At 35.0% G+C, this 20,427-nt stretch overlaps 1 protein-coding gene across 14 annotated transcripts in view; it reads right to left on the bottom strand.

Annotated features, from left to right (window-relative positions):
* OSBPL8 (oxysterol binding protein like 8) overlaps positions 1–20,427 on the bottom strand; it is a 160,399-nt gene that overhangs the window by 118,100 nt on the left and 21,872 nt on the right. For 5 of the 14 annotated variants that reach the window (XM_082740376.1, XM_082740381.1, XM_082740375.1 and 2 more), the window contains exon 2: positions 19,376–19,421. The exons of the other annotated variants lie outside the window; for them this stretch is intronic. The gene's annotated coding sequence lies outside the window, so the exon portion shown is untranslated. The remainder of the gene's footprint in view (positions 1–19,375; positions 19,422–20,427) is intronic. 14 annotated transcript variants of the gene reach the window in all.

The following is a 20,427-nucleotide window of genomic DNA, read 5'->3' as shown; positions in this document are numbered from 1 at the left end:
TCTTGACTCATATGGTTATTAAGAAGCATGTTGTTTAATCTCCACCTATCTGTAAATTTTCCAGTTTTCTTCAAGTAATTCATTTCTAGCTTTCAACCATTGTGGTAAAAATGATGCTTGATATGCTTTCAATACTCTTTAATAGAGTAAGACTTGATTTGCTAATGATGTAGTATATGCTGATTAACTGAACATAATAATAAAAATTTTTTAAAAAATAAAATAAAGACTTGTAGCTTAACATACAACCTATTCTAGAGAATGTTCCATGTGTACTTGAGAAGAATGTGCATTCTGTTGCTTTTAGATGTAATTTTCTGATTATGTTTGTTAATTCCATCTGGTCTAACATGTTATTTAAGGGCAGTTTTTTCCTATTGCTTTTCTGTCTGGATCTGGGGTATTAACATCCCTTATTATTACTGTATTGTTATCTACTTCTCTTTAGGTCTTGTAAATACTTGCTTTATGTATGTAATGCTCCAATGTTGGTGCATAAATATTTACAAATGTTAATACTCCTTTTGGATTGATCCCTTTATCATTATATGATGCCCATCTTTGTCTTATTACAGTTTTAAAGTGTATTTTGTTTGATATAAATACAGCTACTCCAGCTTTCTTTAAGTTTCCATTTGCATGGAACATCTTTTTCCATCCCTCCCTTTTCAGACTTCTGTGTGTCCTAACATCTAAAGAAAATCTCTTCAGGCAGCATACAGATGGGTCTTGTGTATTTTTGCTGTTGTTATTGTTGTTTTATCTATTCAGCCACTCTCCAATCTTTAATTGGAGAATTTAGTCCAATTGGATTTAAAACAATTTATTTATTTATTTGACAGAGAGAGAGAGAGAGAGAGATCACAAGTAGACAGAGAGGCAGGCAGAGAGAGAGAGAGAGAGAAGCAGGCTCCCTGCTGAGCAGAGAGCCCGATGGGGGACTCGATCCCAGGACCCGGAGATCATGACCTGAGCCGAAAGCAGCAGCTTAACCCACTGAGCCACCCAGGCGCCCCTAAAATAATTTATTTTTTAAATAACTATTTATAGGGGAACCTGGGTGGCTCAGTGGGTTAAGGCCTCTGCCTTCCACTCAGGTCGTGATCCCGGGGTCCTGGGATCAAGCCCCACATCAGGCTCTCTGCTCTGCGGGAAGCCTGTATCCTCCTCTCTCTCTCTGCCTGCCTCTCTGCTGACCTGTGATCTCTGTCAAATAAATAAATAAAAATATTTTTTAAAATAAATGAATAAATATTTATTTATTTATTTATCTATTTATTTATAAGTATGTACTTATTGCCATTTTGTTAACTGTTTTCTGGATATTTTCATAATTCCTCTTTTCATCTCTTCTCTTATTTTCTTCCTTTGTGGTTTGGGGACTTTAATGGTATGCTTACATTCTTTTTGCTTCATCTTTTGTGTTTTTACCATAAGTTTTTATTTTGTGGTTGTAATGAGGCTTACATATAACAATTTCTAACTATAGCAGTGTATTTTAAGTTGATAACAACTTAAGTTTGATCCCATGGTAAAGCATATCATTTTTACCCCCATGCTCCCCCCCCTGCACATTTAAAAATTTAAAAGATGAAACTGGATGAGAGTCCCTGGGTTATCTGTGCAGACAGAAAAAAGGATCAAGTTCAGATCCCTGAGGTACTTGAATATTAAAGGATCACTATTTATAGAATGAATGAATCCCAATTTTTGCTTTTCAACTTGGAAAAACCACTCCATGTAATTACTAATGCGGAGAACAAAGGCAAAAGACAAAAATTAAACTTCCTTAAAACTTAATAGCCATAGACAATTTCTTGAGATAGGCAGAGTGACCTTTCTCAAGAAGCTTAGGTGCTTCCATATTAACACTTTGCCCAAGGCAAAAGGCAACCATGGCTATACAGTAGCTCAACCTCCACAATCCTGGCTTAAAAAAAAAAAATCTCTTTGGAAACTTCATTATCTCTACCCAACTACCCACCCCACCACCAAGATATAAGTTAGCAATTATCCTCCAAACTTATGGCCCACTGATATACATCTGAAGGGATCTCATGATGAAGGTTTTACTAACCAGTAGTAAATGACCTTTTCCTTAAAAAATAAATAAATAAAAAAGTAGCCCCTCAAGGTCCTGGTAACCTTGCTTCCAAATTTCTGAGAAACTTACACTATTCCTAACCCCCTCTCAATTTGAAAGTATATAATCAGCAATCCTCACAACCCTAGTGCTGCTCTTTCTGTCCTCCGGTCCTATCCCCATTCTTTAATAAAACCACCCTTTTTGCACCTAAGACATCTCAAGAATTCTTTCTTGACTGTTCGCTGTCAAACCCCAACATGTACATCAATTACATTATGTAAAAACTGAATTAACCAATATAAAAGGCAAAGAAGACACACACACATACAAAAGTCAAATCATAACATGACCAATTTAAAGAGGAAGCCAGAAGTGGAAAAGAAAGATAAAATTAAGGATAGGTGCCCTAAATTCTTTATCTTTGATAATAAGAAGTTGAAATAAGAGACATTGCTAATATGTCAAGAAATAAGTTAGTAGTACTTTCCTTGAAGCCAAAGATTGCAACATATGAAACAAAAAATCCTAGAGGGAGAGGGTGATTGATTGGAGGCTTAAAGTATAAGCATAATAATTTCCCCATCTTTCAGAGGTGAAAGTCAAAAGATGTTTATATTGATGTAGTTTCACAACATTAGTGAGATCTTTTAAAGCCTACAGACAAAAAAGAATTCTTCAGACGTCTTTGGCACAAAAAATTGATTTTATTAAAGCTTGGAGATTGGTGGGCAGAAAGCGCAGCTGCCCTGGGATTCTGAGGAATGGCTGATTATATATTTGGGTGTTGGGGGGAGGTAAGGAAAAAGGGAGCTGCCAAAAGGACGTTGATATGCTAAAGAAGACTCTCAGGATACTGGAGGCCTGGCTATTGTGAAACTAAGGTTGTTTTTCCCTATAACAAAGCATTACCATTAATATAGTTGGAAGTTTTCTGAAGAATGTCACATGTATGTATTCCACACAGGAGTGGGGTTGGGTGGGTAGGTTGTGGGGTGTCAGCTAGTGCTTTGTCCTTGGCCTGCCTTCTGTTCCCTCATCAAAATGATAATCTGAGAATTACAAAGTTTATTTCCTAAAAGTTTAAATGGTAACTAAACACAAACCTAATGGCAACAGGCACCAGGGAGTAGGCTTGAGAAGAAATCTTTTCTGCCATTTAAAAAAAATTTTTAACAGTATATGTTACATACAATCAAGAAGAAAGTATAATAAAATGTTTGTAAAAGAGTACAATGTGTCATAATCCTGAATATTCCCTTCTCCAAATTGCAGAGCTAAAGCTAGGCCTGCATCCAAATTTAAACATAATTACTAGTCAAAGGCAAATTTTAAAGAAGACTTTGTTCCCTCTTTTGTTCCTTTTTTTATCAGTATTCTAGCCATTGTTTGGGGAATTGGTGCCTCACTGTCTACACTTAAAAAGTTCCTAGAAAAAGTAATTTTTATAATAGTTCTTTACTGGGGGCTTAAATTGCTATTTCAGTAACAGAGAAAAGGAAGGAGCAACTCCTAAGCAATGCTAACATCTTTAACACATGTCACTTAATCTTTAAAAGAAGAAGATTTTATTTATTCGAGAGAGACAAAGACCACAAGCAGGGGGAGGGGCAAAGGGAGAGGGACAAGCATACTCCCCACTGTGCTGGGCGTCCCACTCCAGGAGTTCGATCCCCTGGGATCATAACGTGAGCCAAAGGCAGACACTTAACCCACTGAGTCACCCAAGTGCCCTTCTTCTTAATCTTAACAAATTTATGATGCTATAATGAATGATGGCTCCATCTGAAGGCATCAACAAGTTGTATATGATTAGTATTTCCTCCTATCTCACAGGATACCTCAGAAGTTATTTGTTCTGTTTTGTTAAATGATTATGTAACAATAACCAATATTCTCAAAAGCAAGAATGCTTATCAATGAACACATCATACTTCTCAAGTACAACATACTAGAAGAGTATTAGATTCAATAATCCTAATCTCTCTCACTGCCAGTTTGAAAAAAAAAAAAGGTTGCAAATAAAAACAATTTTGTTTAGCTAGTCTGACCTAATATACAGTACTTACACTAAGTCAAATCCTTAAGGAAAGCCTAGTATGAGAAATTCATCACATAATTGTGACAGTTCCCAAAGAGCAAGCCAGCAGCACCAACATCATAATCACAAGCACTTTGACAAAATAAATTATGTAAATGGATTGCTGGAATAAAGCAATCATCTATCCAAAGGGCTTTCATCAATATTATTGCAAAATAGTGCAGTACATACGTTTCTTAGAGTATAATAATATTTTGGCACCTATGAATTGTGTTAAAATTCCTTTCATTCTAAAAATAGTAACAACAACAATGATGATAATAAAATACACAATATGTAGAATTCAGCCAAAATAATATCATTAGCAATTTGCCCAGAGGAAAACCAACGGTGTTAGACTAAGTTCAATGAAAAACAAAATCACTACTACTAAATTTCTGGTAAGATACAAAACAAATTCCATTTCTCATTTTCTTTAGATTAACCATTAATATACATAACTCATAATTGTTAAGGCTTAAAATAAGCCTTTATACCTATATTGCTTCACCATCAATTGTATGTCCTAAAAGGGCTCAAAACACATTCATCAAATATTTATTTGATGTAGATTCTGGACATATATGGAACAATCAATATTATTCCTGTCCTAGCCAAAAAAAGGCAAAATAAACTGACTAGTATATTACAATGTAATGAGTCTTATGACAAAGCTACATGTATGATGTTACCTATGTAGCACATAAGGATATTAAACTCAGCCTTCTGGAGGTAGCAGAGTAACAACATACAAAAAAAGAACTTCGCAAAGCCTTTTTATATTAAATAAAACAAATTAACTACCAGAAGTAGAATATATAAATAAATCTAACTAGGATTAATTAATGTAGAATCTTTTATAAATCTTTATAATCTAATAGCTTTTTTAACTTTTGCAGTCTATTTTAAACTTTGGTTTACATTTTTTTGAGATTCATCTATCTGGTTTTAGATCTAGTAACAAAACTAGTTAACCTTATTTCCCAATAAATACCTAATTCTACAAAATATAAAATAAAATAATGTGAAATAATGAAGTCATCTCAAATAGATTACTATAGAGTACAAGTTTTCTAAAAAATACACGTGGAAAAGGAACAGATTAGAAAGGTAACTTCATAATTTAAAAATAAATTTTGACACAGCAAGATTCTATTTTATGTATCTATTCTATATAATATATATTTATATAAACATATATTTATATATATATTTATATTTACATATATTTATATATATAAATATATATTTATATATATTATATATATTTATATTTATATGTTATAAATATATATTTATATTATATAGAGTAGATATATATCTATATATCTATAAATATATATTTATATTATATAGAGTAGATATATATCTAATTCATTGAACATTTTGCAGAGTTGGATACAGAGAAAAAAATATGAATGACAGAATATAGCTCAAGGTAATACATTTCCTTAAAAGTGTCAAGCCAATCTGCAAAGAACTACGTAAGAACCCTCTTACTATACATTCATACTTCCCTGTTAATACTTCAAGAAAAAAATCATTCCGAAGTGAAATATAGAGTTTATGGGTTTAAAAGGAAATAGCAAAACAGCACATAGAGACAATAACCAACCTAGTAGCAACCAGACCCAGCATCCAGTCTGTGATCTCCATCATTTCTTATTAAAAGGTATCAGGGCTTCTTTGAGAAATGGCATATTCTAGGTCTAAGAAAACAAATGTACAAGGTATGCCTAGAATATCTTACATTCCAGTATCTTGCATATCCAAGCAAAATGCAAGGAATTATATAATGAAGACTCAGGAGCCAACGCAAAAGGACTCTCTATGGCCAAGATAGGACTACTTTATAGAGAAAATTTATATCTATAAAACGTAGTTTGAAAATCAAAGAGCTAAACAACCATTTCAAGAAATCTGAGGGATGCTTGGGTGGCTCAGTTGGTTAAGCCACTGCCTTTGGCTCAGGTCATGATCCTGGAGTCCCAGAATCGAGTCCCACATCAGGTTCCCTGCTCAGTGGGGAGTCTGCCTCTCCCTCTGATCCTCCCCTCTCTCATGCTCTTCTCTCTCTTAAATAAATTAAAAAAAATTTTTTTTAATTTGAAAGAGGGGCAAATTAAATCTAAAAAGTAAAAGGAAGGAAATAACAAAGAGCAGAAGTACAAAGAGAAAAATCTACAAGGTCAAAAGTTAGTTCTTTAAAAAGATTCAATTTGATGAAGGCTAGGTAAAAAGCAAGGGGGGAAAAAGAGACCAGAAAAATAACCAATATTATGACTGATAAAGGAGAAATCATAACAAATCCTCCAAACATTAAAGATATCCTGAAAGAAAATTATAAATAACTATACCAATAAATTTGAAAATTTGTAAGAAAAAGAAATCCTAGAAAAATCCAACTTATTGGGCATCTGAATGGCTTAGTCGGGTAAACGTCTGCCTTCATCCTCAGGTCATGAGCTCAGGGTCCTGGGATTGAGACCCACACTACACTCAACTGGTTGTATCAGACCCTTGATCCCAGCTCAGGTCTTTATGTCAGGGTCATGAGTTCAAGCCCCTCACTGGGCTCCATATTAGGTATAGGGCCTACTTAAAACAATAAAAGAAAGAAGATAAGACCAAACCAGACCAGACCAGACCAACAGCCAGCACAGAGACAGATTTCACTAGCTTTTGCCCCACAGGTATTTGAGTTCACAGACTCTAGCTGCCTGATCCTCCACATACAAATACATTTCTTCCTTTCATCTGCCCCTTCCAGAGCCTGGGAATCATACAAGCAGCCAGTCCAGGCATCTGTGGTTGCTGAGTTCAAGACACCAGCCTAGACTCGCACAGCTGACTTCTACTTGATAGGAATGTGCTCAGAGGAGCTCCTCCAGTTGTGTACTTGCACACTACTGGCCTGACATATGGTACCACCTTCCACTATCACATGCACATACATACACATTTTGGAGATTGCAACCAAGGAAGAGCACACCAACAGCCAGGGCCATCATAGCTTCTTGTGGGTCCAGATCAGGCCCTGTCTTCTGTCACTGGGCAGTACCACTGAATCACTTACAGCTAGCACCTTGAGCTGTGCACCTGCACATCCTGGCCCAACTCCATCACTGTCCTCTACTGCCATGCACCCATAGCAAGACACAGCAAGCATGTGGGGCACACCTAGAGCCAAGGCTCCTGTAGCTATCTACCTGCCCTGAGCCCCACCATTACATGTCTGTTTGTGACCACACCTGCCACTAGCTGCACCCCTAGCTAGTCCTTATAGCTGAGTGTGTGAATACCACAGGTTCCAGACACTACCACTGCTTGCCCTGGACCCTAGGTGCTGAATCTAGAGGTACTACTGAGGACCACAACAATCCTCAATGACTCTGCAGAACTCCCAAAACACTAGCCAAAAAACACACATTTGTTGATGCTATAGACCCCAATGGCTTTAGCCAATGGGCCACAATGGCCACTGAAAACCCAGTGCTGCCACATGCCCCTGCACTTGGTATCCTAATACTACGAGACTCAGGGACACAGCATGCTCTAGTGTGCCCCACCTGTCGATGAAAGTCTTCTCTTACTGAAATCAGTCTATAAAGTCAGGAAGGGGTGACTGATTCTTCAAATCCATAGACACAAAGATACAATACTATAAAATATCGAGAAAACATAGCTAAACCAAAGCAATATGGTAAACCTCCAGAAACAAACTGGCTCTAAAGAAATGGGAGATCCAGGAATTGCCCAACAAAGAATTCAAAATAATCATTCTGAAGATGCTTAGAGAGCTACAAAAGAACACAGAAAAACAATTTAACTGTAACAAGAAAATCATACAAGAAGATAAACAGTTCAGCAAAGAACAAATAAATTTTGGAACTGAAGAATACAATAACTAAACTGAAGAATTCAACAGAAAGCTTCAACAGCAGATCAAAGAACAAAAGAAATAATCAGGGGGCTTGAAGACAGATCTTTTGAAATCATCCAGAAAGGCAAGAAAGAAAGAAAGAGAAAAAAGAAAAGGTATGCAGATGTCTATGGGTCTCTATGGGTCTTTTAAGATACCAATAAGAGAAGCAAGGTATACATTAAGGTATACAAATGTAGAAAACACATTTAAAGAAATAACAGCTGAGAAGGCAAACTTGGGAGATTTGTCTGGATATCCCGGTTCATGAAGCTAATAGGTCACCACATTTTCAATCCAAACAATCTTCTCCAAACACATTATAATAAAATGGCCCAAAAGCAAAGAGGATTTTAAAAGCAGCAAGAGGAAAAAAAAATTCTTGCATATAAGGGAACTCCCATGTCTATCAGTGGATTTCTCATCACAGGCCTTGCAGGCCAGGAGTGAAAAGAGTGCTATAGTCAAAGTATGGAAAGAAAGAAAAATTGTCAACCAAGAATGTTTTACCCAGCATGATTGTCCTTCAGTAATGAAAGCAAGATAAAGACCTTCCTAAACAAAACCTGAGGGAGTTCTTTACCACTAGACCTCCCTTACAAGAAATATTGAAAGGACCCCTTCAAGCTGAAGCTAAAGGACATTAATCAGTAACATGGAAACTTAGGAAAATAAATAGCCATTAGTAAAGGCAAGTAAGTAGTCTAATTTCGAATACTCTAATACTGTAATATGGTGGTGTGTTAACTCTAGTATAAAGGTTGAAGGACAAAAATAGTTATAGCTATAATAATTTGTAAATTGATACACAATATAAAAAGATTAAAATGTGACATCAAAAACACAAAATGTGAGGGAGGGGAATGAAAGAGCAGTTTTCTGTTTGTTGGTTTTGTTTTGTTTTTTTGAGACCAAAGTTAAGTTGACATCAACTTAAAATAGATTGTTATATCTATAAGATGTTTCAAGTAGGCCTAAGGGCAACCAAAAACCAAAAACTTAAAGAAGACACACATAATTGGTAATCGAAGTGTACCAATATAGAAAATCATCACTTTATAAAGAAGGAGAATAAGAGAGGAAGAAAGGCACAAAGAAACTATAATATGGCCAGAAAACAATTAGCAAGATAGAAATAATAAGTTCTTACTTATCAATAATTACCTTAAATGTAAATAGATTAAACACACCAATGAGAGGGCACAGAGTGGCTGAATTGATTTAAAAAAAAAGAAAAAAAAAAGACCCAACTAAATGCTGCCTACAAGAGACTCACTTCAGCTTCAAGGACACATATAGGCTCAAAGAGAAGAGGTGAAAAAACATTTCATGCAAATAGAAACCAAAGAGAGCAGAGGTAACTACAATTATATCAGAGAAAATAGACTTGAAGTCAAAAATTGAAACAAGACAAAAAAGGTCATTATATAATGAAAAAGGGGTCAATTCATCATGAGGATATAACAATTGTAAATATATATGCACCCAACATTGAAGCAACTAAATATATTAAGCAAATTATACTAATAGATTTGAAGACAGCAATATAATAATGGGGGGACTTCAATACCCCACTTTCAAAAATGGACAAACCTTCCAGACAGAAAATCAATAAGGAAACACTGGACTTGAACTATACCTTAGATTAAATGTACCTAACAGACATATACAGAACACTACAAGCAACAGCAGCAGAATACACATTTTTCTCAAGTGCACATGCAACATTCTCCAGGATAAATCATATGTTAGGTTACAAAACAAGTCTCAGCAAATTTTAAGAGACTGAAATCATGCTAGGATCTCTTCAAACCACAAAGATTTGGAACTAGAAATCAATAATAAGAAAAGCAGAAAATTTACAAATGTGGAATTTAAATAACGCATTCCTGAACAACCACAGAATCAAAGAGGAAATTAACAGGGAAAGAAAGAAATATCTGGAAATAAATGCAAATGTAATACAACATAACAAGTTTATGGAATACAGCAAAAGAGTTTATAGGGATAAATGCCTAAACTAAGAAAAAGGAATGATCTCAAGCAACCCAACTTTACACTTCAAAAACTGAAAAAACAAGAACTAAGCCCAAAGTTAACAGAAGAAATAAGCTAAAGATCAAAGATGAAAAAAATGAAACAGAATAGAAAAATACAAAGACCAATGAAACTAAGAATTGGTTTTTTGAAAAAATAAACGAGAAATAAACAAATTAAAAATGGAAAGAGACATTACAGCAGATAGCACAGAAATACAAAGGCCCATAAGACACTAATAATGAACAATTATACACCAAAAATGAACAACCTACAAGAAATGGATCAATTCCTAGAAGCATACAGTCTACCAAGTCCAAATCATAAAGAAATAATTCTGAGCTGACCAAGTAACAAGTTAAGGAGACTGAAGCAATAATCAAAACCCCCAATAAAGAAAAGCCTGGGATCAGATGCCTACATGGGTAAATTCTACCAAAATTTTAAAGATTTAATACCAATTCTTCTCAAACTCTTCAAAATAAACTACAGAAGGGAACACTCCTTAATTCATTTAATGAGGTCAGCATTATCCTGATACCAAAGACAATGATACTACAAGAAAACAGGCCAAAATCCTGATGACTATAAACACAAAAATCCTCAACAAAATAATAGTAAACAGAATTCAATAGCACATTAAGCAGATCATACACAATGATCAAATAGGATTTATCCCCTAGGATGCAAGGATAGTTCAACACATGCAAATCAATAAATGTAAATATGCTACATTACTAAAATGAAGGACAAAAATCACATGATCATCTCAACAGCTGCAGAAAAAGCATTTGACAAAATTCAACATCCTTTCATAATTAACTGGAAAAAAATAAAAGCTCAACAAATTGGGTATAGAAGGTAACATATCTCAACATAAAGATCATATATGAAAAATCCACAGCTAACATTCAGCGGTGAAAGGCTGAAAACTTTCCTTTCAAGATCAGGAAGATCTTTATTTTGAAGAGTTTGAGAAGAATTTGATTTCCAGTCCCAGCCAGAGCAATTAGGCAAGAAAAAGAAATAAAAGGCATCCAAACTGGAAAGCGAAAAGCAGAAGTGTCTCAGAGCACCTGGGTGGTTCAGATGGTGTCTGCCTTTGACTCCAGGTCCTGGGATCAAGCCCAACCTACATCAGGCTCTGCTCAGGGGAGTCTGCTTTCCCTCACCCCTCTCCTGCTCTCGCTCTCTCATTCTCTCTTGCAAATAAATAAATAAAACCTTTTTTAAAAAAAGTGTCTTGGGGCACCTGGGTGGCTCAGTGGGTTAAGCCTTTGCCTTCGGCTCAGGTCATGATCTCAGGGTCCTGGGATCAAGTCCCACATCGGGCTCTCTGCTCAGAAGGGAGCCTGCTTCCCTTCCTCTCTCTCTGCCTGCCTCTCTGCCTGCTTGTGATCTCTGCAAATAAATTTTAAATATCTTTAAAAAATAAATAAATAAATAAAGTGTCTTTGTTTGCTGATAATATAATCTTGTATACAGAAAATCCTAAACACAGTTAAAAAACTGACAGATCTAATGAACATATTCAGTAAAACTGCAAGATACAAAATCAAAAATTACTATAGTACAATAAACTATGTGGAAAAAAACAAAGAAGTCAATTCCATTTACAATAGCATCAAAAAGAATAAAATACTTAGGAATAATTTTTTTAAAAGAATTGGTTCTATTTATTTATTTTTAAGATTTTATTTTATTTATTTGACAGAGAAAGACACAGGAGACAGGGAACACAAGCAGGGGGAGTGGGAAAGGGAGAAGCAGGCTTTCCCCTGAGCAGGAAGCCCAATGCCAGATTTGATCCCAGGACCCTGGAATCATGACCTGAGCTGAAGGCAGACACTTAACAACTAAGCCACCCAGGTGAACCGGCTTTATTTTATTTTTAATTTTTTTTCAAGTAAGCTCTACACCCAAAGTGGTCCTTGAACTCATGACTCCAAATGACTCATGACTAATGACTCCAAAATCAAGAGTCATGTGCTCTACTGACTGAGCCTGCCAGGTACCCCACTTAGAAATAAATTTAATCAAGGAAGTGAAAGATCTAAATACTGAACACCATAAGACTCCAAGGAAGAAATTAAAGTAGACATCCCATATTCATGGATCAGAAGAATTAATATTTTTATATATTCATACTATTCAAAGTCATCATTGATTCAGTGCAACCCCTACCATTATTTCAAAGACACATTTCACACTAAAATACAAAGACAATCCTTAAATTCCAGCGGAACTATAAAAGACCCCAAATAGCCAAAGCAATCTTCAGAAGAATGAAGTTGGAGGCATTACAATTTCTCTTTTTAAATTATATTACAAAGCTATAGTAACCAAAACAATATGGTCCTGGCATCAAACAGACACAGACCAATGGGACCGGACAAAGAACTCAGTAATAAACTCATAAGTATATGGTCAACTAATATTTGACAAGGGAGCCAAAAATATTCAATGGGGAAAGAATAGTCCTTTCAGTAAATGATGTTGGGAAAACTGGAAAGTCACAGGCAAAAGAATGAAACTGGATCCCTATCTTACACCATACACAAAAATCAATTCAAAGTGGACTAAGGAATTAAACCTAAGACCTGAAACCAAATAACTTCCAGAAGAAAACAAAGGAAAAAGCTCCTTGACGTCAGTCTTGGTACTGATTGGGGGCGGAGGGGCTATGTAACAAATATACAAGCTACAAAAGCAACATTGGTATACCTTCTTTTTATAGGAATAAGACTGGACTGTATGAAACTAAAAAGCTCCTGCACAGCAAAAGAAACAATATATATGAAAAGTCAATCTACAAAATGTGATGAAATATTTGTGAGCCACATGTCTGATAAAGGATTAATATTCAAAAAAGATAAGGAACTTGTACAACTTGATAGCAAAAAAAAAAAAAAAAAATCTGATTTAAATATGGGCAGAGGACTTGAATAGACATTTTCCTGAAGACATACAAATGACCAACAGCTACATGAAAAGGTGCTCAACATCACTGATCATAGAGGAAATGCCTATCAAAACCACAATGATTGGGGTGCCTGGGTGACTCAGCTGTTACATTACACAGCTGCCTTTGGCTCAGGTCATGATCCCAGGGTCCTAGGATTCGAGCCCCCAATAGGGCTTCCTGCTGAGCTCCCTCCTCTCACACTCCCCTGCTAGTATACCCTCTCTCACTGTGTCTTGCTCTGTCAAATAAATAAATAAAATCTAAAAAACAAACAAACAAACAAACACAATGATTAATCAACTCACACCTGTTAGAATTATTCTCAAAAAAACAAGAGATAACAAATGTAGGTGAGGATATGAAGAAAAAGGAACCCCAGTGCACTGCTGTCAGGAATATAAACTGGTACAGCCACTGTGGAAAACAGTATGGAGATTCCTCAGGAAGTTAAAAATAGGACTACCATTAGCAATTCCATTACTGGGTATTTATCTGAAGGAAACAAAATCATTATCTTGAAGAGATATCCCATGTTCATGCAGCATTATTCACAATCGCCAAAACATGGAAATTTTATTTATAAAATAGAATTATTCAGCTACTAAGAAAAGGAAATCCTGCCATTTCCAACATGGATAGACCTTGAAGACATTAAGTTAAGTGAAATTAAATCAGACAGAGAAAGACAAATACTGTATGACCTCAATTATATGTGGAATCTAAAAACACTGAACTCATAGAAACAGAGTGCAGAATGGTGGTTGTCAGGGGCCTCAGGGGAAGAGGAAATGAGGAAATACTGGTCATAGTGTACAAACTTCCAGGTGTAAGATGAATAGATTCCAAGGATATAATGTACAGCATGGTGACTACAGTTGACAATTCTGTATTGTAATTTGAAAGCTGCTATGAGAGCAAAGCTTTAATGTTCTCACAACAACATAACAAAATGGTAATTATGTGAGATTAAGGATGTCTTTAACACAAAGTTTTGGTAAACATCCTGCAGCACATGCATGGATCAAATCATCACACTGTTTACCTTAAACTTACACAGGATAATACGGTCAATTATATCTCAAGGCTGGGGGAAAAGGTATGTTTGCTCTTATTTATTTTGGAAACCTCAGTTTCTTGCACAGTACCTGGCACATAGCAAGCACTGGGAAAAAAAATTCAGTAAGTGAATAACAGGAACAAAGTAAAACTTTCTTCACAAGTAATTAAGACTACATGGTTTAAATCATTGAGTCACTTAAGGGTATGAACAAAAGATTGAAGAAAAACAACTGATGTATAAAGCAGAGTAGTCTTCTTCGTGGGCATTTAATAAATGATCATGGCAAATCTATGAAGGCTGAAAAGTTTGAGTTCACCCAAGAAATGTTAAAACTGCATTATAAGATTAAAAAAATATTATGTCACCCTAGAAACTATAGCAGTAATGGATTTTTTTTTAACCTGTACACGTTGACTTCCCCTTCCTGTAATAATATGTACCTTGATCTTCCCTTGAAGAAAGCAAACCTCCTCCAATGTATGCAATCTTGCTTGGTACCCTGCTCTTCTCTAGCAAAGACTGAGCAATAAACCCAAACCAAGTCAATCAGTCCTATCTGACTCACTCTCCTGAGACAGCTGACTCAAGAGCAGAGTGATCACATGAATGAATTTTTAGACCCTGGAGTTCTTTCTAAATCATGGTTTTCCAACTTTTACTTCATGAAAATGAGCTTATCATTCTGGTATACTATTTAAGTCAGCAAAAGTTTCCTACTGCTTGAACCAAAGAACCCTAACTGAACGTATTTCAGCCTTGTACAACTAAAATAAGCAAGCCTTGAATAACAAAGTCAAGGCTAACTTCAAATGAATCCACAAAAGTGGTATGTGAGACTTGAAACATAAAACACCATATACACTATAAGGAAAAAAAGCAACAATAGCATTATATTCACCTATGTGTTTCTAGCTAGGTGTTTTAATTCCATTAATAAGATCTATCACATAAACATCATCAAGACCAGGTTTTAACCAGAATGATAAGGAGAAAAAGGAGAAAAAACCGTGTTTAATCAGAAAAGTGACCTCTATCTCAATTTTAGTTCGGTCTTACTATCCAAAATGCCTCCTCTGGAGCTCTTATATCTTAGTTTCTCATGCCCTATCAAATGAAGGATTTGTGGTCAACTGCATGATTAGTATTAAGAGGAGAAACATATCTAAAAATATCTATTTGAGCAGCTGACAATTCCATTTGTCTGATCTTATAATCTACGCAGTCTTTCTGAAGTAAACAGTGGAAACAAAGTATATGACCAATCCTTATGAGGCCCAAGACCATAATCAACCCATCTCAATAACTAAAAAAAGGGGAAGCTATAACTCCACCTCTATCTCATCACCTCCCTGGTTTCTAAAAATTCTAAGTTGTATCAAATGCAAAGCTTAGAAACATCTTTCAAATGATAAATGTGATTTCCGTAGGAAGAAAAAAATACACACATATTTCTACCATCGCCTAGGACTTATCAGTTACAAGAACAAGTTAATTAAAATGCATAATCAAGACTCTTCAATGTTTCCAATATGTGAGAAGTAAAGAAAAAGGATACAGAATAAACAGAAGATAAAATCCCCAAGGACAAAAAGAAAGAGAGAGAGAATTGAAAGAAAACATTAAAAAAGAGAGAAAGAAATGAAATAAAACACTGATAAATAAAAATCAATACAAAATTGAATGCCACATTTATCACTTCTATTATTTTTATTCTAAAATAAGACAGTTTAAGAAGAAAAATGAAAGCATCTGGGCACTATTTTGAAATCACAAATAGTATTGATTTTTTTAGTTTAATTTACATGTAGTTAAACTAAATTAAGTGCAATCTGTATCTAAAGTTTTTCTTCAATTCAACATGTTCCCTCTTAAACACCCTTTAGTTTTGGCAACTGCCATTAGTGTTTCTCAAATACTCGGTGAAAGAATGCTTTAGACAAAGCTAAGATGCTTCTGTTAAAGAGACACAGGAGAGGGAGAAAAAAACATGATTTTAAAGTAACTGAGAAGTGTTACAATTTCGTTTCCCAACCAATTCCAGATTTGGTATTTAAACACCTGGCTTCTGACACACACTTTTGGTATTGCAGACCCTATTAACTGACTTCCAAAAACATATAGATATACCACTGAAACCTAGTGTTACTTATTACCAATGATTTTTAGGAAAAGAAGATCATCAACTGCTGTCTAATTCCTTCTCATCAGCTGAAAGTACTTAGCATCGTCCTTAAAACAAATAATATCTGCCCCCAAAATATCAAGCACAAAGCCTCATTGGCGGCAACATTCTGAAAACATAAACTAACAAAAACAAGTAAATGAAAACAAAAATCGCCATGCACACAAACATAAGCAGTGAGGGCAAGAGAGAAAATTATACAAGGACTTTTTTTCTATTTTCAAGATGATTTTAGGTTAGGGGATTTATACTACCTCCAAAATTTATTACAAAAATGAAGCAAAAGAGTTTGATATTGGCATAACATAATATACACCACTGGAAGAGAACAGAAAGTCCAGAAATGACATCCATGGTCAATTAGTTTGCAAGAGAAGTGCCAAGGAAACCCAATAAAAAGGAAAATATTTTAAATAAAAATCTCATTAAAAGAGGGGGGGGAAAACCTGACTTACACTAAACACAAATATTAATTCAAAATAAATCACAGACCTAAATGTAAAAGCAAACATAAATGTAAATATAAATATTTCAATATAAAACTTTTAGAATAAAATAGCAAAAATCTTCACAAATTTGGGGTAGGCAAAAATTTCTTAGGAGACTAGAAAACACAAACCATAAAAGAAAAAACTGGTATGCTAGACTCCATAAAAATTAAAAGCTTCTCTTCAGAAACAGAGTTAGGAAAATGAAAAGGTAAACCAGACTAGGAAAAAACATACACAATACATACATTTGACAAAGAACCAGTATCAGACCATAAGAACTCTTAAAAGTCAATAATAAGAAAAAGCAAAAGTTTTTAAATAGACAAAAGATTTAAACAATAAATAAGAATACAAATGACCGACAAACTAATGAAAATATGCTCAATACACTACTGGTCACCAGTAAAATGCAAATGTAAAACCACAACGAGATACTACTACACAACCACTAGAAACTAAAATTTTTTAAACCGTTGACAAGGAGAAGGAACAACTGGAACTTTTATATGCTGTTGGTGAAAATAGAAAACAGTAGAACTATCCCAAGGGTTACCCAGGAGAAATGGAAATATGTCTGCTCAAAGACTTGTACATGGATTTTTCATAACAGTTTTTTTTTTAAGATTTTATTTATTTGAAAGAGATAATACAAGCTGAGGGGAGATGCAACCAGGAGAAGCAGGCTCACTGTTGAGCAGGAAGCCTGATGCAGGACTCTGGGATCATGACCTAAGCTGAAGGCAGATGCTTAACTGACTGAGCCACCTGGGTGGCCCTCACAACATTTTTAATAGTCAAGTCAAATATCTAAGTGAACGAACAAATCGCAGTACATTCATACAATGGAATATATCTAGCAATAAAAATGAATAATCTCAAAAACATGCTGAGCAAAAGAAGCCACACAAGAGTACATATTCTATTATTTCACTTAGATGAAATCCTAGAACAGACAAGAAACAATGTGTTGTGAACAGAACTCAGATCAGTTGTTGTCTGAAGAAGAGCTGGGAAAGTGGGGACAGTGGAGAAGGGGAAATATTAAGTAGGAAAAGGGCACAAGGGATTTTGGGGACTGATGAAAATGTTCTACATCTTCTTTATGGTAGTGATAGTTACATGGGCATATGCATCTGTCAAAATGCATCACATTGTATACATAAAATGGGTACATTTTATCTATGGAAATTATATAAAAACAGTGTTTGGTTTTTTCCTTTAAGTGCTATTGGTAGGTTAAGTGATAAAAACCAAGAAAGGAAAGAATACGTATGGCAGAATACTACTATAAAAAGCAACTTTTTTTAAATGATAGGAAAAGCTCACATTTTAGCAAAGCTAAAGCTAGGAATGTACCAAAATTTATTTAATTTCAATGTAAAATGAGCACAACTCATAAAACAGCTGTGAAAATTAAACGAGATAGTTAGCACTGTACCTGGTATATCACAGTAACACAACTCATACTGGTTGACGCTGTATCTATCCATGTTAAGTGTTAAGGTAAAACCAAGAAAATCGTGAAAGAACTTTTAGGGGAAATAATTTTAGATGCCAATTTTAAAAGGAGAAAAGGAGATGGATGAAAAGGAAGGAGGGCATTGCTGGTGGAGGGAATGGTAATATACAGAAGAACGGAGGCGGCAAGGAGCAAGCTGCATGTTCCGAGATGAAAAAATTAGCATGCATGTGGCAGCAAGTCCATATACGGGAATAACTAAAAAAGCAGGGTAATCTTCCCATCTGACATAAATATTCATTTAAATTTTACAGTAGGATCCAGAATAGTAACTTCATCCAGTTGATGCTATGATACAACATAAATAAACTCAACTTCACAAGAAAAATAAATTTGGCTATGTAAAATCAGAAAAAGGAAAAAGTTCTGTTTAAAAAATATGAATGATTACAATCATCAGCTTTAGTCTCTTGGAGGTTAGCCATAGTTCTTTCCCTAAAGAAAAAATAATTATTAAAATATAATTATAGCAAGGCAACATATGGACTTGCTGTGCAGTTGTCACTGCACTCCTAAAATTATGAAAGCTATACTTTACAGAATCTAAAATCTGTAAGTGATCACTCTGAAAAACAAGGCATTAAAAATCTCCTCAAAAAACTAATCAACTACAACAAAAATTATCTCATGGCATGCTACTTAATGTCAGAATGCTACAGTTATATTCCAAAAGACCTGAAGTGAACAAGATCAGGATTCTTGAGCACTTACATAATTTTGAAATGTTATTATATGTATGCATTTTTAAATGTGTTTAATAAAAAGAACGCAGGGGTAGCATTCTTGTAGCATTCAAACTAACTTGAATCCTTATTAAGACTTTACATATTCAGCAAAGTAACTAACTCCTGTATATATTTCATACATAAAACATTAAAGTGTCATTTCAGTGTTTTAATTCTGGGAAGAGACAGACACGATCATCAGTAATAACTTAGGCTAATTTAGATCCCAGAATGAGAGAAATGTACAGAAATGTAGAAAGAGAATGAGATGCATAATGAAAAAGGAAATATTAAAGGGTAATAATACTGACCTTTAAAAAGAGTAGCAGCAATATCACTATGGTGAAGACAACAAACCTAGAAGATTAAATTAAGTCAAGTATCTTGTTGAGGAAGGATGTAAAAAAGTGACAGCTAACATAAGGTTTCATCTGCTCCATTTATACCAAAGCAATATCCAGTTAGAGGCCTAGGCTCAAACTGGAACGTGCAGAGACTAAAGAATAACCTTATCTAGTTTTGCATTCTTAGGCCCACATGATATCTTAGGCCCAAATCAATGTAATACCTGAAATAATTATGAATGCATAAAAATTATTAATGTGCTATATCATCCAGAATTATGATTTTCTCTTTAAAATTTCCTTCTGATGATTTTTTTTAAAAAAGATTTTATGAATTTCATGTATTTATTTGACAGAGAGATCACAAGTAGGCAGAGAGGCAGGCAGAGAGAGAGAGGGAAGCAGGTAGCCTGACTCGGGACTCGATCCCAGGACCCTGAGATCATGACCTGAGCCGAAGGCAGAGGCTTAACCCACTGAGCCACCCAAGTGCCCCTTGATGATTGTATTTCATACTTAAAATATCTTTTTAAATATTTTCTGTACCTATATACACTAAAAAAGGAAGTTATTATTTTAAGAAACATAAATTTTTTAAAAAGGTTTTAACAATAAGATTAGCAATAAATATTAGTTAAGACCTGCCACTGTTTGGGATGCCAAGGTGGCTCAGTTGGTTAAGCATCTGCCTTGGATCAGGTCATAATCCCAGAGTTCCACAATAGAGCACCACAGCCAGAGCACGGCAGCTGGGCTCCCGCTCAGCGGGGAGTCTGCTTCTCCCTCTGCCTCTCGCCCTGCTGTCATACTCTCTTTCACTCTCTCTCTCTCAAAAAATAAATAAAAATACTTAAAAAAAAAAAAAAAACCTGCCACTATTTTTCTGTTTTTTGTTTGAAAGATTTTAGGAGGCTAATAGTGCTAAAAAGTATTCTTTTTAAAATGAGGACTGTGTTCCTCCCTCTCTCTGCCTGCCTCTGCCTGCTTGTGATCTCTGTCAAATAAATAAATAAATAATT

The sequence above is a fragment of the Mustela nivalis genome, assembly GCF_964662115.1.
Source record: "Mustela nivalis genome assembly, chromosome: 7".
NCBI lineage: Eukaryota > Metazoa > Chordata > Mammalia > Carnivora > Mustelidae > Mustela > Mustela nivalis.
Note: the sequence above shows the minus strand (reverse complement) of the source record. Positions and strands in the feature narration are given on the sequence as shown.